At 33.5% G+C, this 25,920-nt stretch overlaps 1 pseudogene; it reads left to right on the top strand.

The window, feature by feature from the left end:
* The window catches only part of LOC145585084 (laccase-10-like), a 159,348-nt pseudogene that overhangs the window by 79 nt on the left and 133,349 nt on the right, over positions 1–25,920 (top strand).

The raw sequence follows: 25,920 nt of genomic DNA, 5'->3' as shown, positions 1-25,920 counted from the left end.
TCAACCGAATCCAATCCATTACTAGACCAAGCATCCATTAAAGTCCTTTTAGTAATTCAAAATTGACAGACCTTAGCTCAATTTTCCCTTTTTGTCACCACGGTTCAAAACCTAGCAAATATGATTTTCGAAGCCCATAACTTTAACTCAAATCTTATTTGGTTGAATTGTTCTTAAAAAATCTCTCCAAAGATATATCATAAGCTCAATTTCGATTTAAAACAAAGAAGATATGAGCAAAATACTTAAACTGATACTCTTACACTCATACTGTCATACATACATATCTTAAAATATACAAAATATTTTGACCTAATTCTAATAGTTTTGGAAATTAGACTTCAAAGATCTATCTAACGATATATTATGTCTTATTCCAAGTTACGAATCAAAAGTTATGGAAATTTTAAAAATGCGTGAAATCTGCCAAACTACTACGTCACGGTGCTTTTTTTCAAGTCGCAAAGATTTTTTTTACCTTTTTTATTTTTCTCCTGTCACTTACCCATTAAATACCGAACCTCTTAAAGGCTTCAGACATCAATTCTTGCGTAAAAATAGTCTATTATATACTCTTTTAATACTCCTAATCATTATTCTTTCAAGCAATTCAAAGTCCTTTTTGCAATCCTTGAAAATCTATTCTAAACCTTGTAATGAAAGGTTGAAACTCTGAGAGTTTGGACAAATCTAAATTTTATTTTGTTTTAATTTAATTCTTTCTATTTAATTAATACTTTCATTGAAGTTAGTAACGATTTATTCATAATGTAACAATTTACAGGAGTGCGCACAATGTAAGTAATTAATTATTTAATTACTTATTGTTATTTTAGATTAGAATATTTTGAATTCTTTGATACTTATAATCAATATTATAATGTTGCTCCATTTTTTTTTTTTGTCGTATGATTTATTTATTTTGATCACCCTTTTGCATTGTTAATTAAGAATATGTAATTGAAAATCACGCCTAATAAGATAATTTAAACAATCGGTTTAGTTTCCCTTCTAATCTCATGGACTTAAAAAGTGATCACGATATTTTGAATTGTATGCACATTGATATTCCTAAAAGAATTGTGCATTGAAATTCAACCAACACAGTAATATAATAGTAGTTTGGAACTAATTGAATTTTGTTTGTATGTCTTTTGAATCACAAATTAATACCTTTTGCAATAAGAATCGAGTAGAGGCCAATACGGGTGAAATTGATTCCTTGACAAAATTTTGTACCATCATAATAGAAGGGGACAAAATGAAAGAAATATGAATGTCATAAACTACTATACTACTCAGATTCCTTAATTTTTGTATTGTTTTAGCAATTTATAATTTATTTAACAACACATATGAATTTATTATTATTCATCAAATAACTCTATTTGTCTAATGGAATTAATATTATAATTTATAAAATTGTGCATCACACAGGCATTATGCTATTTTGACACTATTTTACCAACTTTATTTTGACCAAATTTTGTGATATATAGAGTAAGATAACAAATAAATTTTGATCCTGTGAGATTTTGTTAAGTTCATCTCAATGTGTAATTTCAACGTAAGTATCAACATCTTCTAATTTTTAACTTATTCCCTATTCTCGAAACCCGATATTTAAGAACGTAATTTTAATGCTAAACATTATTTTTACCAGAATTTCTTATTAAGCTAGAACTTAATTTATATTTGATGATAAATTATTATTAGTGAATATTACAGGTGAATAGAACATACATGGCCTTATAGATACGAATGAAAAAGTATGATACTTACAAAAAAAAAAAACACTCCCTTTTTATTTAATTAATTGCTCCACTTTTCTTTTGTGGTCATATTTAAATAATTGCTCCATTTATTTTTCTGGAAACTTTTAACAATATTTTTCTATTTTTCTTCTTGCTAGTGATCCCTTCATATTATATTTTAATAATAATATTTTTCATATTCTCTCGCCTCTTCACTTAGGCCTTGTTCACTTCACCTTAAAAGAATAATATTAAATAAAAATAATTTCAGTTTGGTAAAAATAATTTCAGTTGAATAAAAATAAGGTTAGTTCAGTAAAAATAATTTCATTTCAGTAAAAATAAGTCCAGTTCAGTAAAATTCAGTAACTTTAAAGAAGAAATATAATAGAAAATTTGTAAAAATAACTTCCATTTACCTAAAATAATCTCAATTCAGTAAAATTAATCTTAGTTCAGTATAAATAATTCCAGTAAGCAAAAATACTTTCATTTCAGTAAAAATGATTTCAGTTCAACAAAAATAAGATAAAGTGAACGAGGCCGTATACCCACGTTTAATTTTTCAAATTTCTTTTATTCTTCAACCAACCACACTACTATCATAAATTTATACTCCGTAATTTATACTAGTTTTAAAACTCTCGAGAGATTGTTATATACACCCGGGTGCACCGTACACCCATGAGTAATTTGTTCTTATTTTGATGATTGTTTTTCATTTAATCATCAAATAAAGAGCAAAACTAACCTTGGGTTAGTTGGGTGTACAATATACCCGGTTATATATAACAAATTCTAAAAACACCCGTGTCCAAAGAAATGGAGTCATTAATTATTATTATTTTTTTTTTATGTTTTTGAGAAAGAGTCATCTATTCTATTAAGTATTACTAAAAAAGAGTATGCTGACGTCACCATTGCCTAATTTCGCTCTCTCAATAAAAAATTTCCCACCTAAATGCAAGGATGATATCATCTTTTTTTTTTTTTAGCTACCATATTTAACATTTTTAAAATTTAAATATTGGAACTTAGAGGCTTGTTTTTTTTTTTTTTTTTTTTTTGTTTGAAACAAATCAATTCATTAATAAAAAGTCATCCATCATCTACAAATGAAATCTAAATTAACAAATACATAAAATTGAATCAAATTAGGGTTTTCTTAATCAAAGCTACAATCGTTGAAAAGATCTTGCACTATGGTACATCTCTCGCACCATCGCTGGAATATACAGCCTTTTCGGAGAGACAGTATAACGATTTGTTGTAGCAGTAAGGATGATTCTCATCTGATTTGCCTGAACGCATTTGAAAACTTGACAACCATTGCGATCCCGAACAAATCTTTACCAAAGAACTGATAATAGGGCAAAAGATGATTACCTTTTTAATAAACCCTAATACATAAGCAAACCCTAAACATAAACAAACAACTAAACTAACCAAAACTAACGACTCCACCATAGGAAGACACTCCACCATAGGGAGACGGACGAATATCTACACTACTTGTGTAAATTTATTGAAACCTGTGAAGATTTATTGAAACCTAAATTGCAAAAGTAAATAAAATTTAGGAAAAAAGGTCGGAAATAGTCTAATTTCCAAAGAAATTAGACTATTTTCGGCCTAAACAACCTCTTCATTTAGGCCTTGTTCACTTCACCTTAAAAGAATAAATTAATGCCTGGGAAATTAACCCAAAAGGGTCAAAGTTTCTGGGACAGAGGGAGTAAATAGGGAAGGAGTAATAAAAAGAAAAGTAATGTTAAAAATAATGAATGCAGATTAGGTTTTTTTTTTTTTTTTTGTTTTCCTTACTATAATTAATGCTCATTAAATATATTTTTTTTAAAAAAAAAAACATTTAAGATTTTATTTCTTATCGTTATTAATGTAAGTGCATTTAAGACATAAGAAAAGAATCCAATAAGATTTTATTCTTTTCTTGCTGAAATAAATCCATTAAGGTATTTTTCTTGCTTGAAAGAATTCAATAAGACTTAGAGAAACATATATTATTTTTATATAAGGTAAATTCAATGCTCATTTCTAAAGAATACATCACATACCATAAAATATACAATAATAAAGTTAGTAAGCTATGTTTGCCATTTTTGAAGTTTTCTCGTTTTGTCTATTGTCCTTCCATGATCTCCACCACTGCCAAGCTTTGAAACATTATTGTTTTGAGGTTTGTGTGTCATTTTATTTTGAATCGTGATTTAGTTAATTTAATAAAATATACATATATAATGTACGGAGTATAAACTAAATACTACCTCCGTTTCATATAATTTTTAACGATTATATATTTTTTCCTCTCTACTTTATTTCAAATTATTGCAAATAATATGAAACAGAGGTAGTACTAAGTTTATGCTAAGATTTTTCAAAGAAAAAAAAACAGAGGTTTTTGTTAAGAAAAATGTGTTTATATACTTCCACCATTCACTAATGAAACATTTATTAAATTCCAAAACTTACTATTCTTTCATATACTCTTGCATTTATGATGCAACTGAAAGAAGAAAGATACACAAAGTTATGCAGCACAAAGAACATCCTGGTAGTGAATGGGCAATTTCCTGGACCAACAATGCATGTTCAAAATGGGGATACAATTATTGTCGATGTCATTAACAATGGCAACTATAATGTCACACTCCATTGGTATCAACTATCGTTTTTCTACTCTACCACATTTATTATTTCATAAAAAAAATTAATGGTTGTTATTGAAATAGGCATGGAGTAGGAATGGCTAGAAATCCGTGGAACGATGGTCCAGCATACATAACACAATGTCCAATTCTGCCCGGAGGCAAGTTTAGCCAGAAAGTAATATTCACGGTAGAAGAAGGCACCCTTTGGTGGCATGCTCATAGCAATTGGACGAGAGCTACAGTTTATGGTGCCCTTATTGTCCATCCTAAACAAGCAACCAACTATCCTTTTCCTAAACCTCATGCTGAAATCCCCATCATCCTAGGTATATATAATTGATATTTATAAGGTATTAATTGATTTTATACAAAATTATGTATCATTTTTAACATATAATTAAGATAGCTTGATCAATAGGTCTAGATGATTTGACATTTAAATTGTGTAGGGGAATGGTGGAAAACTGATATGCAAGCACTCTTTGATACATGCCTACAAAGAGGAGGACATCCACAAATTTCTGATGCTTACTTAATCAATGGTCAACCTGGGGACTTATATCCATGCTCCATTCATGGTTATTTATTTTAAAAAATATTGTCTAGAAGGGACATATATGTTTACTATTTTGTCTGGAAGGACTTAATATGTTTAAACTTTAAAGTGGTCTAAAAGGACCTTATAAGTTGATTTTATTGTTTGGGAGGACCTTGAGGTCGGAATCCAGCAATAATTGACTTTTTTCTCCGACGTTGACGTCTCATGTGACCTTAAAAAATTATCCCCTTTTCTATTTTTCTATGATTTCCCTCAAATTCTCTTATTTTGATTTTTGTCATTTGAGAATTAGAAGAGAGGGGAGGAATTGGAGGGAAATCTTGGAAAAAAAGGAAAGGGGGTCATTTTTTAAGGTCACGTGAGAGAGGTCAACGTTAGAGAAAAAAGTCAATTATTGTCGATTTCCGACCTCAAGGTCCCCCCAAACTACAAAATAAATTTATAAGGTCCTTTTAAACCACTTTAAACATATAAGGTCCTTCCAGACAAAACAGTGAACTTATATGTCCCTTCTAGACAAATTTTCCTTTATTTTAATTGTTTTCACTTATTTACATTTATATTATAAATCACCTTACAAAAAAAATATTCAGTAAAATTAATATCAATTCAGTAAAATTAATTTCAATTCAGCAAAAATAATTTCAGTCCTGTAAAAATAATTTAGGTTTAGTAAAATTCAGATCAGTAACTATAAAGAAGAAATATAATAGAGAATCAATTAAATATTTTCAGTTCAACAAAAATAATTTCAACTCAGTAAAAATAATTTCAGTTTAGTAAAAATAATTTTAATTCAGCAAAAATAATTTCAGTTCAACAAAAATAAGGCGAAGTGAATTGTTCCTTTGTTGTTTGTTATTTTTCTATTCTAAATTTCACCTTGTGTATCCTAGGTTATTTTTTCTATGTAAAATTCATACGGTTACAATTATAAAATAACAAATGAAGTATATAGTAGTAACTTTACCCAAAAGATTGAATAGCAAATATAAAAATTAATTTAAACTATCTACTCAAAACTTATTACACTATATGCTAATTCAATATTATGGTTTATGTAGATATGTTCAAGCTAAGAGTGGATCAAGGCAAAACTTATCTATTTCGGATAATCAATTCAGCAATGCAGCACATGATGTTCTTTGGGGTAGCTAACTATACATTAACCATTGTTGGCTCCGATGGTAGCTATTTAAAGCCATTCGTAATCCATTACATCGTTATATCTTCTGGTCAAACCATAGACGTGCTTCTTAAGGCCAACTAAACACCAAGACAATACTATATGGCTACAAAACCTTATGCAAGTAGACCAAAAGCAGTCTTTACGAAAACCATAGCCACGGGTGTTATCTACTATACCGAAAACCACAATACAAACAATACTACTCCAATGCCAAATCTCCCTGACCACAATGATACTAGTGCATTCGTTAACTTTACAAACTCGTTCAGGAGTTTAGCAAGTAAGAATCACCCTGTCGAAGTCCCCTTAGATATTACTACTCCTTTGTTTTATACATTGTCCATGAACTCCTTCCCGTGTGAGATTGGGAGTTCTTGTGATGGATCTAATAATACTCGCTTTGCTACTTCCTTGAATAATGTATCCTTTGTTAGTCCAAGTTTCGAATTACTTGAAGCATACTATTATTATAACATGGATCATAAGCATTTTAGTACAAACTTCCCGGACAATGCTGTTGAAATAATAAATAGAGATGAGAGAAGGGAAAGAATAATAAAAGTTGTATTCAATCCATTAACAAAAGTAGTACATAACAACATATATATAGTGCAAATAACTAAGCTATAATTAAGGAACATGATGCCATGACCATTAAACATGCTAACATTAACCCACTAAACTAACCCACTACTATTATGACTCCACTAACAAAAACTAATACTTAATAGAGCATATTCATATACATCAGGAGTTAACTAACCACTAACAATTTGAAGCAAATATTCCAACACACCCTCTTGCTTCAAATTGGGTTACAATGATTATTCAATTTTCATGCTTGACCTCGACGAAATTTACTTTTGCTTTTATAGCACTTTGTGAAGCACATCTCATCACCCACACAATTTTGTTGGTGCACATTATCACCAATGCCTTACTTTCAGAGCACCTCTCTCCTTACTCTAAACTAACCTTGACATTTTTTTGTTGATGCACTTCTCATCAATTACTCGATCTTGTTGATGCACATTATCATCAACTTACATTCAATGGAGTACATCTCTCCATTAACTCTATTTAACATTGTCCTCCAATTGACCATGTCACCTTGCTTATACCAAAAATCTTTGGTATTATCTTGCTAACCGTCTCTGCATTGATAAAGACTTCCACACTTGTAAAGATAATGCGATCTTTACCTTAAACACTTTTTTTTGCCCTCTTTTTCACAAGATTAAAATCCTTTTTCATGGGTTAAAAGGGAACCCATTAATACATCTAACCATTACTTCCATGGTTAAACACAGTAACACTCACACAAAATTTCAGTCAATTTTTTTTTAATTGCTCAGAAACGATGAACTCAAGTTGCGTTGCTTGTTTCTCTTACTCATTGTTTTTTTTTTTTTTTTTAAATAATAATACTCTTTTTTTCTACATATCTCTCTCTCTCTCTGTTTTTTTTTTTGGCTTCATCTCTTTCCCTTCTCTTTTCGGCTTTTTCTAATGTCTAACCTAAAGCTCTTGATACCAAGTTGAAATAATAAATAGAGATGAGAGAAGGGAAAGAATAATAAAAGTTGTATTCAATCCATTAACAAAAGTAGTATATAACAACATATATATAGTGCAAATAACTAAGCTATAATTAAGGAACATGATCCCATGACCATTAAACAGGCTAATATTAACCCACTAAACTAACCCACTACTATTATGACTCCACTAACACAAACTAATACTTAGTAGAGCATATTCCTATACATTAGGAGTTAACTAACCACTAACAATTTGAAGCAAATATTCCAACAAATGCACCCTTCGAGTAACCTACCAATGGAGTTGCGAGTACCAGAGCGTGGGACAAAGGTTAAGGTGTTGGATTATAACGCGACAGTAGAGATTGTTTTCCAAGGTACAAAAGTGCTTGCCTCGGCTGACCATCCTATGCACCTTCATGGTTATAACTACTACGTCGTTGGGTCAGGATTTGGCAACTTTAACAAGGAAAAGGATCCTTTGAATTATAATCTTGTTGATCCTCCGTATCTAAACACAATTGCAGTTCCGTACAACGGATGGACTGCTATCAGATTTTGGGCCGATAATCCAGGTTTGTCTATGCACTCATCTTGCATCATGCAAATTGAAACTTTTATATTTTGGAAATTTTGGTGACCTTTTAAATTACTGTTTTTGTGAAAAACTACTTTTCAAAATTAGTTGTAAAAAACCACCTAATTTAAATTTTTCATTGTGATTTGCCACCACCAACAGTACAAATGACCACTACTCAAAGCTTATTTTCTTGTAGCATATGGTGAGTTGCAAAAAAAAAAAAAAATAATAAAAAATAAATAAAATTGAGTGGTTTTTTACAACATTTTTTTAAATAGGTGATTTTCACAAAAATATTTTAAAAGGTGGTTTTTGACAAAATTTCCTTTTATTTTTGTGATAATTACATGTACTAAGTAAATTATAGTTTAAATAATTTTCTCAATCAATTAACAATTATTTAGGAGTTTGTTCATGCATTGTCACTTGGAGCGACATGCTTCATGGAGGATGGAGATGGCGTTCATTGTCAAAAATGGCAATACGCCCGAATCGAGTATATTGCTTCCACCTTCAAACATGCCCCGATGTTGGAAAGCTCAAAGATTCAATTGTAATACAAGAAAAAAAAAATATGGATTCATAAATTTGATAGCTTCATTTTCTAAATAATTGAATCTTTATATTCACTTTTTCTATCGACAATTTTACTTAAATTTTTGTAAGGTATTTGATATATATATGCTTCACCAAAATCATATCCAACTCCTTAAATTGGTACGGGGTGTTCTCTTTAGCTACTTAAAATGCATCTACTTTCATAGACATTATAATTGAAGAATACAAAGCATGCATCTAAATATGTCACTAATGATTATTCTTTAATAGAAATTAAAAGGCATAAATATGTCACTTATTAATGTTGTTGTCATGTTTTGTTCACTAAGAAATTAACTTCTTAACCACAATGTCCACAGTAAAACACCAACATTCGTTTAACACAATAGGTTTAGCCTCCCCAATTACATCTACACGGCTACACCTGGCATCGGATCATTCGAGTTGGCTATGGGTTAGGTCAATTTAGTTTTGGAAAATTCTCATTGGTAGCCATCAACTATTTCTTATTCCCATTGGTAGCCAATTTGTATATGAATTATCTTTGGTAACCTTCAACTTTTAAAATGTTACTTCTGTAACCTTATATGGTTAAAAACTGTTAACTAACTGTTAAGTTTAACGGAAGTTAATTTTATAATAATTAAAAAATATTTAACTAAGGTTATTTATATTATATTTGATTGATTGAAGAAAAAAAAACCCCTCCCCTAACTAGCCTAGCCGCCCCTCTCTCCTCTCCCCTTACGCTGCCGGCGCCGGCCCATCCTTTTCCACCGGTGCCTAATTCCTGACACCCCAGTCCCAACCGTCCCTCCACACTACTACTCATGCTACCTCTCCTACTTCTTCACGCACCAAACCCGCATCACAAGCCAACAACCGGGCAGCTCCCCACAACTTCCACATAGTGGCGCTGAACAACCAACCACCATCGCACCAACTCGCAGCCAGCAGCACCACACCGCCGCTCTACAATGGAACCACCATGGACAACGTGGATTACGCTTCAAAGGGATATTGATATTCGATGATTACAAAAACCAATAAAACCATCCTACCTCACAAACTATTTCAATGGAAGAGAGAAAGCTTAAAAGCTGCTTCAATGGAGAACTCAAAGAGTCAGAGTAAGGTTTTAGGAGGAGGCATAGATCTACCTTTCATCAAATATTTTGGGGCTAAGAGAGAAAAAATTAATTAGCAAAGGGAGGAGAGAAAGAGGAACAGTACGACTATGGGGGTGGACTCGGTAGAAGAGGGGGAAAGAAGAAAGGATTTTTTTTAATTATTAATTATAAAAGATTAATTAAGAATTAAAATAACTCTAATTCAAAGTTAACGTTTATGTAACATTTTTGACTAAATAAGATTACAAAAGTAACATTTTAAAAGTTGAAGGCTACCAAATATAATTGGTATACAAAGTGGTTACCAATGGGAATAAGCAAAAATTGATGGCTACCAATGAGAAATCTCCTTTAGTTTTTGAGTATGTTCGGATTAATAGATAATTGGAAAGGAGGTAAATAATTAGCGTGACCCATAGGTGGCTGATGCGGAAGGCAGATTTATCATAAGTTCAGAGGTGGTGGGTTATACCACTGTTAATGATCTTTATGGATGAGCAATTTGGTGAGTGGAAAGTTGATGTTATAGCAGAAACTTTCAAAGACCGGGATCAAAAATGCATCTTGTCAATTCCTGTAAATACAATGGTAACCAATGACGTTTTAACATGGGCTTTTTCGTAGGATGGCCCGTACTCTGTTAAAACAGCTTACATGTTAGGTAAGGGTTTCAACTTGGATGATTACCACCAAGCTTGGGTGGAGGTCTAGGGCATGAATGTATCGCCAAAAGTCTAACATTTTTTGTGGAGAGTGTGCACTAATACACTCCCCACGAAGGCTCTGTTGAACTATTGCCACTTAATTAATGAAGCAGCCTTTCTTTGGTGCGGTTTGCAGGAGGAAACAAGTGCTCATGCTATGTTTGACTATGTGCGTTTGCAAGAGCTGTGGGAGGAAAGTGGTTGTGGGAGTTTGCTGAACGACAAGTTTGGTTCTTGGTATGACTTGATTGCTAGGTGGACAAACAAAAGATGTTAAATTAAAACAAAAAGCTGCATTTTTGATGTGGATTGTATGGGGGGAGCATCATAAAAAGGTATTTTGATGGCACTACTACTCCTAATAATATTCTTCTTGCGAGATTAGTTCGATTGGTGGAAGAATTTGACTATCATACAAAGAAGGTCTATGGCATTCGCCAGAGGCAGCAAAAGAAGAGTATTAACAGGTGGATATCTCCACCTATGGGAATCATTAAGCTCAATTCTAATGCTAGTTTGGCCGAGGAAGGGTGGGTAGGAATGGGGGTGGTGGCTAGAGATAGCAGAGGTGAAGTGTTAGCTTCAGCATGCAGAAGAGTTAAGGCCTGGTGGCCTGCAGAAATTGCTGAAGGGAAGTGAAGACAAGATTATGTTGAAAATAGAGAATAATACACTGAAATTTAGGGTTGCTTATTCTGCTGATTGTTCATTCATTCATCATAATCTAGTTACACTATCAGTCCTTACATAAATAGGCTGCTAAGACCAGTGACAAAGTGATAGCACACCTTAGGGAAACTTCCTAGGAAACTTATTAAATAACAGTTATGAAATGACAACTTACAAAATAGGAACAGGGCAAAAACATAAATATCCTACATCAGCAGAAATAAGAACTGAGCAAACATGGTCATACATGACCACCATCCTTCAACACTCCCCCTCAAGCTGTGAGTAAGAATTCTGAACTCTCAGCTTGCTTAGTAACTGAGTGTATTGTTCTGTTGACACCACCTTAGTGAATAGGTCTACAAGTTTCTCTGAACTCTTGACATAGATAGGAATAATAGCCTAACCAATAGCCTTCTCCCTAATGAAATGGCAGTCTATTTCTACATGTTTTGTTCTCTCATATTGAACCGGGTTCGCAGCAATTGCCAAGGCTGCCTAATTATCACAGAATAAAGGAGTGTGCGCAAGAGATTTCAGACCCAAGTCCTTTAATATTTGCTCAAGCCACATGACCTCACAAATAGTAAGAGCCATTGACCTGTATTCAGCCTCAGTAGTAGATCGAGCAACAACATGTTTCTTAACTTTCTAGGATATAGGAGAATACAAAAACCAGAAGTAGATTTTCTTGTGATAGGACATCCTGCCCAATCACTGTCACAATAAGCTCTCTACTTTGCAGCAAATTCAGCAGCATGAAGAATTTCTTGATTCTTAGACGCAGATAAGTACCTTAACACCTTAATTGCAGCCTGATAATAAGCAGAGGTAGGAGAGTGCATGAACTGGCTAAGAGTGTGAACAGTAAAGGCAATGTCTGGTCTGGTTATAGTGAGATATATTAACTTTCCAATCAACCTTTGATATTTTTCAGGTTGAGATAAAGGACTACTAGAGGTATATGTGAGCTTGTGATGAGTATCCATAGGTAATCTGAGTGGTTTACACCCTTTCATATTATATTCTTGAAGTATATCTAAATTATACTTCCTTTGAGACAAAAATATCCCAGCATCTGTTCTGTCAGCTTTAATTCCTAGAAAGTACCTAAGCTCACCAATGTCCTTCATCTTAAATTGACTCTTCAAGTATTTATTTCCTTCACAGATCATGTCCATGCTACTTCTTGTGATGATTAAATCATCAACATAGACAAAAATAGCTATGAACCCTTTCTCATGTTTTTGAGTGAACAAAGTGTAATTTGTCTTGGATTGTTTGTATTCTTTCTCTATCAAGGCAGAACTAAGCTTGGTATGCCACTGTCTAGGAGCCTGCTTTAGACCATACAAAGACTTGATTAGCTTGCACACCTTTCCTGGTTCACTAGCAACATTCACACCAGTAAATTCTTTCCCAAACCTGAATCCTTTTCCAAGATATCCCTGTGGAAGCTTCATGTACACTTTCTCTTGAAGATCTCCATGAAGAAAGGCATTCTTCACATCCATTTGATGAACATTCCATCCCTTCATTGCAACAACAGCCAATAGTGATCTTACAGTTGACATTTTTGCTACAGGTGCAAATATCTTTTGGTAATCTATTCCTTCCTTCTGTCTATTCCCAAAAACAACAAGTCTTGATTTATGCCTCTCAATATTTCCTGTCTTAGGATTGTATTTTGTAGTGTAGAGCCATTTACACCCAATTGCATGCTTTCCATGTGGAAAATCAGTAATTTCCCAGGTGTTGTTTTTCACTGGAGCTTCCAATTCTTTATTCATTGCTTCTTGCCATTTGCTATGTTTCACAGTATTATTGAAGTGCATTGTATCAGGTTCCTTGGTGTGTGACACCATCATACAGAAGTATCTTGCACTAAACGATGTTTCAACAACCTTCTTTACATCATTAGCATAGTTCAAAGTAGCAGCACCTACTTTATAATCTTTATGCCATGCTGGAGGTCTGGTTTGCCTATAAGATCTTCTCATTTCTTCTGTATTTGATTCTTCTCTTGCTGTAGAATCTGTATCAGTTTTTTCTTCATCTGTCTCTTCTCTTTCAAAATAACTATAAGCATCATCATCATCAATCCAGTTTTGATTTTGCTCACTGTTCTGGTTTTCTTCTTTTTCTGCAGAAGCATTGTGAAAGATGTGATATGGAAAGATATTTTCATAACATTTTACATCCCTTGATACAAAAGCTTGACCATTTATCAAACTGATTAGTTTATAACCCTTCTGATTACTTGGATATCCCATGAATATACAAGGAATACCTCTTGCATCAAGCTTGTCATGAGAAATACTTGGATTGCTTGCCATAGCAAGACACCCAAATGTTCTTAATTCTCCATATGCCGGTTTCTTGCCATTGAGAACCTCATATGGAGTTTTGTCACCTAGCACAATAGAGGGTAACCTGTTGGTAATATACACAACAGCATGAATACAATCACCCCAGTATTTTAGAGGAAGCTCTGCTTGAAATCTCAAAGCTCTACCCATCTCCCGTATGTTCTGGTGTTTCCTCTCAGCTCTTCCATTTTGCTGAGGTCTTCCTACACATGAGGTTTAATGAACTATCCCCAATTTTTCATAAAGGGGCTTGCACTTCTTATCCTCAAATTCTGGTGCATTATCAGACCTCAGAATCTTTACCTTTCTTCCATACTGAGTTTCTACCATTTTCATAAAGTTTTCAAGAACTTTAAATGCATCAGATTTCTGCACCATGAGATTCACCCAGGTTACTCTTGAGTGATCATTTACAATAGTTAGAAAGTACTTATACTTTCCCTTTGTAAACACTCTATGAGGACCCCATGTGTCAATGTGTACAAGTTCAAATGTCTTTTGTGCTCTAGATTCACTCACAGCATAGGGAAGTTTTGTGAACTTTGCCAGAGGACATGTCAGGCAAACCTCACCACTTCCTTCTTTCAGATCTTTCAACCCATGGATTTTCTCAATTCTTTGAATTAGAGCATGCCCCAATCTATGATGCTATAAAGTTTTAGGGCTCAGCTTTGGAACATTAGTCACAACTGTAGGAATATTTCTGTATGTACTAACATTTAGAGCCTTACTCTCTTTTTTTCCAAAAATCTAAGTCTTTAACTAACTGATAACAGCTTTTATAGGTTTGTTTTCCAGATAATACAAACCACTCCTCATCATTCCTATCCCTTTTACAGTATTAGACTCTAAGTCCTGTATGATATAGTACTTGGGATAGAATAATACCTTACTATGTGAATCATGCATCAATTTATTCACAGAAATAAGATTATGCCTGAAACTAGGAACATATAACACATTTTTCAAAGACAAGTTGTTTCCTAGATTCACTTTGCCAAAGTGAGAGATATTAGTAGTTTGGCCAGTAGGAAGGTTGATTTAAGGGTTATTTTTGCTTTCCACAACATCATGCATTGCATTTAAATAACTAGTCATATGATCAGAGGCACCATAATATATTATCCATTCATTTCCAATAGATTTAATAAAATAACATGACACCATACTTACATAGCTCTCTGTTTCATCATCATTATCACCAAGGGACTGCTTTGGAAGCATTTTCAGTAGAGCCTCAATTTGTTGAACAATGAATTGGTTTGTAGAACCAGTGCTCGATCCACCAAATTCACTTTGGCAAAGGGAAAGCCTCAAGTCCATTTAAGAATTGGAACAACTTGTGTTCCTCCATTTGTTTGTTCAGAAATGTTAAGAAAGCACTCACCTTAGAGGTGATATTAGTGATTACAGGAAGAGCATGGAGAGATTCCAGCTCCTCCAATATTGCTTTCATTTTTTTTTAAACAAATCAATTCATTAATAAAAAGTCATTCGACATCTACAAATGAAATCTAAATTAACAAAAACATAAAATTGAATCGAACTAGGGTTTCCTTCATCAAAGCTACGATTGTTGAAAATATCTTGCACTGTGGTACATTTCTCGCACACATCGCTGGAATATACAGCCTTTTCGGAGAGACGGTCTAACGATTTGTTGTAGCCGTAAGGATGATTTTTATCTGATTCGATTAAACGCATTTGAAAACTTGACAACCGTTGCGATCCCGAACAAATCTTTACCAAGGAACTAACAATAGGGCAAAAGATGATTAATTTTTTGATAAACCCTAACACACAAACAAACCCTAAACGCAAACAAACGACACAACCAATAAAAACTAACGACTCCACCATAGGGAGACACTCCACCATAGGTATCGTATTCACTGATCCTTTTTCCTTGTTGCTTGGTCTCATACAAATCTTTGTTAAGTTTGTATTTCCTAGTACGATTTGTGAGATAAAATCTCCTTTCCAGCTCAGTCCAGATCTGAGATGAGCTGTTAACAAACATAATAGATTGTTTGATTGAGTCTGATACTGACCCTAGAATCCATTAGATAATCATGCTATTACAAGTTTCCCATGCCTCAGATTTGACCTCATCATCGTGGTCTTTCTTCAGGGTTCCTGTTATAAATCCAAGCTTCCTTTTTCTGGCCAAAGCAATCTCCATAGATCTCTTCCACGACCTGAAGTTGGAAGATCCCTGGAGATTCTCAATCCCAACAAATGCTTGACCATCTGAAGGGTGAAGATAAAGAGGACTGATAGGTTCAATATTTGTTGTTGGAATTATGAATAAACGATTTAAGAAGAAAGAGTAAGAAAGATTTCAGCTTTATAAAAAAGAGTAAGAATATTTGTGATTTTAAGAAAAAAAAAGAACTATTTTTAGGCTAGATCTGAGCCTACGACTCTGATACCATGAAGACAAGAATATGCTGAAAACAGAGAATAATACACTGAAATTTAGGGTTGCTCATTATGCTGATTGTTCATTCATTCATCATAATCTGATTACACTATTAGTCCTTCCATAAATAGGCTGCTAAGACTGTTGACAAAGTGACAGCACACCTTAGGGAAACTTCCTAGGAAACTTACCAAATAACAGCTATGAAATGACAACTTACAAAATAGGAACAGGACAAAAACATAAATATCCTACATCAGCAGAAATAAGAACTGAGCAAACATGGTCATACGTGACTACCATCCTTCAACAAGAAGGCTCTCGTGATGGCCATCAAGCTTGCAAGAAGACAGGGGTACAACGAAGTGATACTAGAGTCAGATTGTGAAGTACTCATAAAAAGACTTTCGAAGGCAGCAGTGTTCTACTCTGATTTAGATGGAGTTCTTCTAGATATCATTTCATTGATTAGTTGTTTTTCTCACCTAAGTTGGGCTCATGTAAAGAAGGAGGGGAATATTGTAGCACACCATTTAGCTAAAGTCTTTCCTTTTGGTGTTGAGAAAATGTCGGTTAACCATTCTCCTGTAGAACTTGTCCCTTATGTACTCTCGGACACTTTGTCCATTGATTAATAAATTTGCTCGTCGGGTTTTTCTTCAAAAAAAAAAAAAAAATTGGATTGAGTTTGGTTTTGCATAAAGAAGACTTCGAGTCAAGTTTGGGTCGAGTCATTTCGAGTCAAGTTGAGCTTTGGGTTAAGTTCGAATCAAATCATTTCGGGTTGAGTTGAAATTCTGGTCGAGTCTTCGGTTCGAGTTCGTAGCATATCATTTATACTTGATAAATGAATTCAAGATCGATCAATGAAAAAGAATGCTAAAAAAAAGTATTTGGGTTGTGTTTGATTTAGGTTTATTTGAGTAAATTAATTTGGGTTGAAACTGGTTTGTTGTGGTTAATTTGGATACCGGGTAATTTGGTTAGGGTCATTTTGGGTATTAGCCATCAAACAATATCAGTCCAGGTCACTTCAATTCGAGTGATGACACGTTTGGGTCAATGAATCAGGTTTAATTTGTTTCGTGTCACTTCGATTGGGTATTGGATAACATCTTGATTAGGTCGGGTCATTTCAGGTATTGGGTCAAAAGCGAGTCAACACCACTTTGGGTGGGTTCAGATTTCAGGTCATTATTTCGAGTTCAAACTGGGTCGGGTAAATTTTGGGTCGTGTAATCTTTTATGGTTTAACTTTGCCAGGTTATTCACATCTCTCACCTCTGGGTCAATCTCCTTCCGTAGTTGACTAGTTTCTGTTGTATATCAAATGTGGAAGGCCAAGCTAGCAATCCTTAACTGTGAGTGATGAACATGGTAGTTGAAAACTCTTTTCAAAGTGACGGTTGAAAATACTATTAATATATTATAAGCAGATTTTATACAACATAATCGTGGAATATAATCCCTCCTATTATAATAATGCATACATTACCATTAGAAAAGATACATTTAACTACCGTATTAGTGATAATATACATGATAATAAAAACAGGATTAAAAATTGTTTTCTCTCTCTAAAGCCCAATGCTCTGTCCTCTCTCCTCAACCCATTAAAACCCTCCCCCTGCTAACCCTAGGAACTCACCGGAGTTCCGGCGCCGCGGCCGAACTCCGGCGAGCCTTCTCCTCCTTTTATCTTCTTCTTGTCCTTTCTTCTCCCCTTCCCACTCCCCCCTCGAGCATCTTCCCTTCTGCTGTCGCCGGAGTTTGGCCGCGGCTCCGGTAATCCGGCGAGCCTCCTCTCCTTGTTTTCTTCTTCTCATCCTTTTTTTTTTCTCCCTTTCCCCCTCTTCAATTGGAAGTCTTTAATTCTCACACTACAAAAACCGAAGCCCTCACCTTCCCAAGTTTCTTCTAGTTTGAAGGTGTTTGGGTGAGCTTTCCCTCTTAAAGAAGTTGCGAGAGCAGTTTATTCGAACACCGACTCCGCCCCTTCCCCACCTTAGCGTGCGTGGAAGGATATCGTTTTTAAGGGTCTCTCTGTCGGTGAAACAAGGCCTAAGGACTAGGCCTAACGCCGCCGTCATTGGTCATCGGTAAATTTGACCGTGACGGAAACGGTAAAGTTAGGGTTAGGGTTTCGTGGGTCCTTGCGCTGGAGGGCTAGGCCTAACGCCGCCGTCAAGAGAAGTTCGTGACGGAAACGGTGAAGTTAGGGCTAGGGATCGAGGTCCCTTGTGTTCGTGGTCTCGGGTTTCTTGGTTCGACTGGTGCTCGCCGAAGGGTTTGTTCTCTTTCCTAAGTATGTTTTTTATTGGTATTAATTAGAGTTTACTTGTTTTAGTTTGTTTTATGGTAATTTTTAGCCTCCTTTGGTTGTTTTCCGGGCTATTGAGTTGTTTTGGCTATAGTATTTTGGATGGTTGTGTGCAGAGGGAGTTAAGATCCTTTGTGAAGGATTGTGGTGTGGTTTTAGTGGTAAGAGAGTTTACAGGTTTGGTTGTTGGGGGTTTGAACAAGAAGTTGGCCTTGGCTAAGGTGAAGTGTGTGTTTTGTTGGAGTGGTATTGGTTTGGTCCCTTTCCCTTCGGTTGTAATGATTCTTTTGATCATTACTCTTGAAATTTGTTATCTGAAGCAGGCGCCCAAACTTTGTTTTGGGGTTTCTCGAGCCTCGACGTTGTCAAAGCTTTCTTGCGAACAAGGAAAGTTATTTATTGGAAGGTCACTACTTCAAGTGACCCGTTTGAAGACCTTACTTGGTGATGAGTTGATCCCGCCAGGTAAGGATAAGCTAGCCATGGTCAAACAGTTTCGATCCTCTCCGTTGCTCTCCTTATGGTGTGTAGTATGTTTTTGCTCCTTGGTTTGTAAGGAGTCCCTTATCTGCAACATGTCCGGCCATTTCAAGTTTATTTCTATTTTTAATTTCAACAGTTGTTGTAAAGGCTTAAGTGTTAAAAGCCATGCTTTAAGTTTTAGTTCTTGTTCTGTATTTTGTAAACTCTGATTTTATAAATACATTTGCTATTGTCAAAAAAAAAAAAATTAGTGATAATACATCATCCATGATTGGTTCATGACATTGCTACGATTAATTAATTAACCTATTAACTAATTGAGAAATTAGCAGCCTCGCGAGTTGAAAAACTTGGTTGGATTCAAGCAATTAATTAGTTAAGCATATTAAACATGTTTACTAATCTAATCCTTTTGACATTGAAAATCTAATTGCTATGTCAAAGCTAGCTAAGACCTCAAAACTATTCAAAGGTGAGAGTCGATCTTTATGAAAAAATATGTATTATATAAAATTACAACACTTTTTAATATATTAGTATAGATGAGTTGAGAAATTGAATAATGAATATAATCCTTGTATACCTTTAAAATTAGAGAAACACATAAAAATTATAAGAAATAAAATTTAAGATATTGAATTAATATTATACTGTTATATCCCAGTTGTGTAGTATAGTTGTATTCCATACAATTATTACAATGATTAAGGTATTATTGATTATAAATAAAATTAATTTTTGATCATCAAATATACAAGTAGGTGGAACACAATCAAATAATAATAAATAATTAATTTAAAATTAAAACAATCCTTTCCTTACATGAGTACTATATATCTTCCTACCTTCTCTAATAACTATTATGATGCATGGAATAATTAACCACGTAGTATTAAGTTGATTACTACAATAAGTTGGTGCATGGAAAGTTATTATTTTGCCGTAAATTCCTATTGACATATATGCAAAAAGTAAAATCATATGTATGTGATCTTATTTAAATTCGTATGTAAATATAATTTTAAAATTAAATATCAACTCTATATCATTTAAAAAATATTCAATTTGAGATATTATTAATGATCAACTTGTTTTTTGGGCACCGCATATAAGACAAAGGAGATATAATATATATGTATTAAAACTTTTTAAAATAAATTGATCCTATAAAAATTACTCCCTTCGTCCCATAATACTTTACACAGTTTCAATTTTGTCCGCCCCATAATACTTGACACATTACTAAATATGAAATGTGAGCACTAATAAAAAAAATATTTTTCCACATTTCTCTCTCCTCATCTACCTCACTTTCACCCCATTTTTTGTAATCTTGCAATATAAGAATACAAAAGTGAATCTTTTATAATTTATACAATAAATAAATATTTTAAGTGGACCCATTTGTAATTTTCTTAAACTATATGTCCACCTAACATACCCACTTGACGGAGGAAGTTATTTAAAGATTAAAGGTAACCATATATCCCGTATAAAACCTATCTCATAAAATTCACCTCATATGTACAATGAAAATTGTACTCATATCCAGATGAAAAATACTGTACTTCTAAACTAATTAAAAGTTGCCTTTAAACTAGGTATTTTACAAAAAAAAAAAATATTGTACACTTGATCGTTCAAAAAGTTTTTTAATAGTCTTTCAAATAAACAAATTAAATGTTATTAGTTAACATCCTTGTTACATGCATGGATGCCTATATTGGCTATATATATAGAACTTCAACCCATCATTTACTACAAGAAACAAATCAATAACGACCTTAGTAGGAAAAAAAATAATCCTACTATACTAAAAATGAAGTTATCCATTTTCAAAATTTTATTGTTTTGTTTACTGTTTTTCAATGGCCTCCATCACTGCCTTGCTATAACACGTTACCGCTTTGAGGTTTGTATATGCATTTGATTTTTTTTTTTTTTTTTTTTTTTTTTAAATACGGAGTAAAGCCAACTTAATCATAATGTGCAAATCATGCATATGTTTAGTATTTCAACATATAGCTTAATAGCTTATGACTTATATATGAGTTCATGATCATCTTTTCTCAAAAAAAAAAAAAAAAAAAAAAAAAAAAAAAAAGTTCATGATCATCTTTTGTAATGGAAAGGCTGCCATTATACCATTTTATGGTTTTTGTTTAATTACTTTATTAACTTTTTTAAATATGAGCTGCATGCATGCATCAATCTTTTTGAAATGCATACAAAGATCAGTAAATCAAAATATTTGAAGAGACAAGTAGTAAATGTGATGATAATGTGCTAGTTAACCTAGTTTGTATTAAGATTGAAATAAATGAAACTTATAGAAATAAGTAATTAAATTATAATTGCAGTTGAAAGAAGAAAAACACACAAAGCTATGCAGCACGAAGAACATCGAATGGACAATTTCCAGGACCAACAATACATGTTCACAAAGGAGATACAATTATTGTCGATGTCATTAACAGTGGCAACTACAATGTCACTATTCATTGGTATCGCCCTCTTCTATCTTTAGTTCTTTGTGAACACTCTATTGTTGCGATTAATACGAAACAGAAGGAGTACTATATTATTCTTAGATATGTATTCATTCTATTTGAAAGCACGTTACTCATTAATCAAATTTATTCTTAGTGTTTTAATTTAAAGGTGTAAAAAAAAATATTTTTATTGTTTTATGATTTGATGAGGCCATGCAAGAAATTTCTAAACACCAGGTTAAAAAAGGCTTAGTTTACAAACATGTGAATATCTTAAGAACAAAGTTAAAGTCACAGATGAAGATTTATTATTCAAATAAATAAAATATTTTTAAAACTGATAATTTATCCAACCCTTTTTTTAGTAAAATTAATGCTTTCTCTATTTCATTAAGACGCTCCATAAATTTAAATAAATATTACTCTGTATGACTGTATCAAATAAATATTATTGAGTTTTTAAATAAAACTTTTTAGTGTAGTTAAAATGAATCATATTGATCGTGAGGTAAGGGAAGGTGATTTTAACTACGTACTCCAAAAATAATAACCTAACTAGTGAATCAATTGTTGATAGAATGGAAATAAGGATGGAGCAAAAATTGATAACACTACTTTAACAACAATAGTTTTTACATGGAATAAAACATTATATATGGGAAATTAAAGGAACTTTGTTTAGAAAAAATGGGAAAACAATACTGCCTTCTTCGTATTTAGGGCATATACCGATTTACTGAAAACAATTGAATTGAATTGAACTGAATTGTTTATGAGAGAAAGGAATTAGGAACTGAACTGAAATTAAGCCGAACAGAACAGACCCTTATCATTTGTTTGACTTTTTTTTTTTGCTAAACCAAGTATATTTGACATTTTTACACAATCAAAGAAAGTATTATAACTACCGTCATTTTTTCAGCTTTTTTTTTTTTTTCTTCTTTTTTTTTTGAGTTGGTATATAATTGTCACCCAATTAGCACATAATATTTAAAATTGTCAATATTTATTTAATACTGGTAATTTATTGGTCCGATACATATATATCACCTACTTGCACAAAAGCGGCCGATATTTACAATTGTTAAAAGCACGATTTCTTTTTTAGATGAATTGAAAGTAATGTCTTTCACAAAAAAAAAAAAAAAAACAAAAAAAAAAAGTAAAATTGAAAGTAATGTTTGATATCATTAGGCACGGAGTTGCAATGGAGAGAAATCCATGGAGTGATGGGCCAGAGTACATAACACAATGTCCAATTCCGCTAGGAGGCAAGTTTAGCCAGAAAGTAATATTTACAGTAGAAGAAGGTACTCTTTGGTGGCATGCTCATAGCAATTGGACGAGAGCTACAGTTTATGGAGCAATTATTGTCTATCCTAAGCATGGAACCAACTATCCCTTCCCCAAACCTCATGCTGAAGTCCCAGTCATCTTAGGTATATATTCTTAATTGATCGACTACTTATCATTTAATTTTTGCACGTCATTTACTATAATTGGTAAATTTTTTAGGTGATATCCAAAACCTGATCTTACAATTCTTATTTTAATATCATCGGTATTATGTTATGGTTCCTTAGTGCTCTATCCACCAACAAAAAAATGGTTTAATCTTTATAAACTATACTAATGGATACATGGAATGATAATGTTTATCGAATGTTTGAGTGTATTAGGTTTTTGATGAGCTATCAACATGGTCAATAATGGTCAATAATTTATCGTGCTTCATTTAGCTTAATTATTTTAACAATGTCAAACTTGAAGATATTATTTAGAGAGTACGTACCTTATAATTTTTTGATTAGAAAGACAGACCATACAATAGGAAGTGGAATTTTTTATTTTTTAAATGGTGAATATATAAGTTTGGTGGGAATGTGTAATTTGTTTTATAAACTCAACCATGCATCTCAATGTATAATTGAAGTATTATATAATTATACATAACTGTGCTAGTATAAACACAAACTTTGATAGTTTTTGTTTTTTTTGTGTATAAAAATCAATGTAGGACGTAAAAGCATTGATTTGAGATATGGTGACAAACATGTTTATATTATGAAATACTTGACATGTAATTTTACAAGTCATGCATCTAGTGATGAAATGTTATACTCCCTCTGTGTTTTAATAAGTGTTACAGTTTTACTAAACACCCATGTTGAGACATGACTTTGACCATTAATTTATCTAGTTATATGTTAGTAAAATTATATGAAAATTAATATCATGAAAGTTGATGAGTGACATTTTATGTCACTCCTAGGATAGTGTTTATGCCTTGTTTTAGCTTGTCTTAGGGTGTTCTGCAGTTGTTTTGTTCAAATAATGCGTGCATACATGTCTCGATGTATTTTTAATGAAATCGCGTATATTGTTGAATGCTTGCCTTCATTGCGTGTTTGCACCGTTCCCTATACCTTATTGCTTCCCTTGGTGTTTGTGCTTAGGTATTTGAAGTCTTGGATTGCAAAGAAGAAGCCAAGGAAGCATGAGAGAAGAATCGAAGAAAGCAAGGTGCAAGGGCGTGAATAATGTGCGGGTGCCCTGTGAGAACCCGCGCAAAATTGGCGAAATTGCAGAATCGAGGCAGAAAGTTTTGCGCGGCCTGTGCGCGACATGTGCGCGGGCGCACACCTACACCGCGCGGGCGCGCAGATATGGTGCGCGGGAGCGCATCCAGCAGCACGGGCGCGCACACCCAAGCACAAGCCGCGCAACCCACAAATGCGCAGGCGCACAGATCCTTGCGCGGGCGCACAGCGGGTCCTGTTCAGCGTTTTTGCGCGATTCTTTATATATTGCGGGGCTTGTTTTGTACGGGGGAGAACTTCATTTCTTTAGATCTTTTTCCCTTGTTTTAGGAGAGATTCTCTCTCTAGGTTTAGCTTAGGATTAGAGTAGTTTAGAGAGAGAAAGTGAGGGTTTCACCATTGTTGAGCTTGGATTTTGAAGAAGAAGATTGATCATTCTGTTTGTAGACTTTCATCTTCAATCAATGAGAATCTCTAACTCTCTCTCCTCTTTTTTATTTGCTTTCTCTTGACTATTGTTTTTGTTGTTGGTATTGCTTGTTAATCATGTTGATTCTTGATTATTTGTTGATTAATATTGTTATTATCATGATTAGTTAGTAATTTCCCCATTGAGGGGATGGTTGTGGTGTAGTTGGATCTTGAGCATGTTCTAGGTTAGAATTGATTTATTTGTGATTAAAGTCTTTATATGCTTGATATTCTTCAATCTTCTTGCAAGTGCACATTGTTGGTTGATTAAAGGTGAATCTTTGCTAACAAGGAACGGAAGTTGACTTAACTAAGGTTCATTATTATCGATTATTATTTAATAGTACCTCCTAGTATATGGTTCTAATGTGGAAGCATAGAGGCTATGTTAGGAGAAGCCAATTGACCCCGGAAGGCGGCTAGATTGGATCCTTTATTTCGATATTTGAGCATGTTTAGTTCATAATTAATTCAATTTCTATGCCTTTGTGTATGTTCAAGTGAATGCTTACCTAAACCATTTCCCTTAATGTTTTATTTCTTGTCTTAGCATATTTAGACTTTAGTTTATTTATCTCCTACTCCGGACTAGCTTAAGTGTCGATAACATTTGGTGGTGTTTATCCGTTCTCTGTGGTTCGACCCCTATGCTTGCCTTATACTCGTATTAGGTTTGTTTAGGTTGTATAAATTGTATTTGATCTAGGGATAGACAATTGACGACGCGTTTATTCCCTTGTCAAATTGGCGCCGTTGCCGGGGAACGACTTCCATTACCATTGTGTTATCTTATTGAGACTAGTCCATTGTGTATATTTATCTTTCTATTTGTTGGATTTTATTTGTGTTGCTTAATTTGAAAAAAAAAATGGCTTGTATTTCTATTCCTCAATTTGATAATGAACCGTTTTGGGTGTATTTTAATAGACTTGAGGATTTCTTGGATGGTGTTAAGGATTTTACCAAGGGTGATTATTGTGAAATCATTAATTTGGGATTAAATGAGCATTTTAGAGGCGTGGTTGATAATATGTTAAATGGTGATCTTGAAATTATGTCTTCGGATGAAGCTTGGGATTTCTATTCATGGTTAGCTAGGGATAATTATGATTGGGAGAGGGCCAATCATGAGACTTATGTTCGGGATTCTCATGCTTTTAATGTTGATGCTAATTGTCATGATTTGTCTAATATGAATTCCCATGATGTGCTTGATGCTCCCCATAGTGACCATGTAATGCATGATTTCAACTCCCCTCCCTCTATAGCTCAATGTAATGAGGTACATTCTAATGATGATGAAGTGCATGTTCTTTCTCATATTGCATCCGATTTTTGCATGAATTCTAAAGGTGTGTCCCATAGTTCCCTAGATGATTCCAATGAGCAAGATTTTGACTCGTCTATCCATGATGATTTGGACTCATTTAAGATTATGGCCCAAATATTTCTTGCATTCCAAACGAAAGC

The sequence above is a fragment of the Chenopodium album genome, chromosome 16 (genome assembly GCF_948465745.1).
Source record: "Chenopodium album chromosome 16, dcCheAlbu1.1, whole genome shotgun sequence".
NCBI lineage: Eukaryota > Viridiplantae > Streptophyta > Magnoliopsida > Caryophyllales > Amaranthaceae > Chenopodium > Chenopodium album.
Note: the sequence above shows the minus strand (reverse complement) of the source record. Positions and strands in the feature narration are given on the sequence as shown.